Raw genomic sequence first — 321 nt, 5'->3', positions numbered from 1 at the left:
ATCCCCACTATTCTAGTTACTAACCCGCACTATTCACGGTAGTAATCCCCACTATTCTAGGTACTAACCCGCACTATTCACGGTAATAATCCCCACTATTCTAGGTACTAACCCGCACTCTTCACGGTAGTAATCCCCACTATTCTAGGTACTAACCCGCACTATTCACGGTAGTAATCCCCACTATTCTAGGTACTAACCCGCACTCTTCACGGTAGTAATCCCCACTATTCTAGGTACTAACCCGCACTATTCACGGTAGTAATCCCCACTATTCTAGGTACTAACCCTCACTCTTCACGGTAGTAATCCCCACTATTC

Source organism: Priapulus caudatus, unplaced genomic scaffold (assembly GCF_000485595.1).
Source record: "Priapulus caudatus unplaced genomic scaffold, Priapulus_caudatus-5.0.1 Scaffold3537, whole genome shotgun sequence".
Classification (NCBI taxonomy): domain Eukaryota; kingdom Metazoa; phylum Priapulida; class Priapulimorpha; order Priapulimorphida; family Priapulidae; genus Priapulus; species Priapulus caudatus.
The sequence above is the reverse complement of the archived record's forward strand: the minus strand, read 5'-3'. Positions refer to the sequence as shown.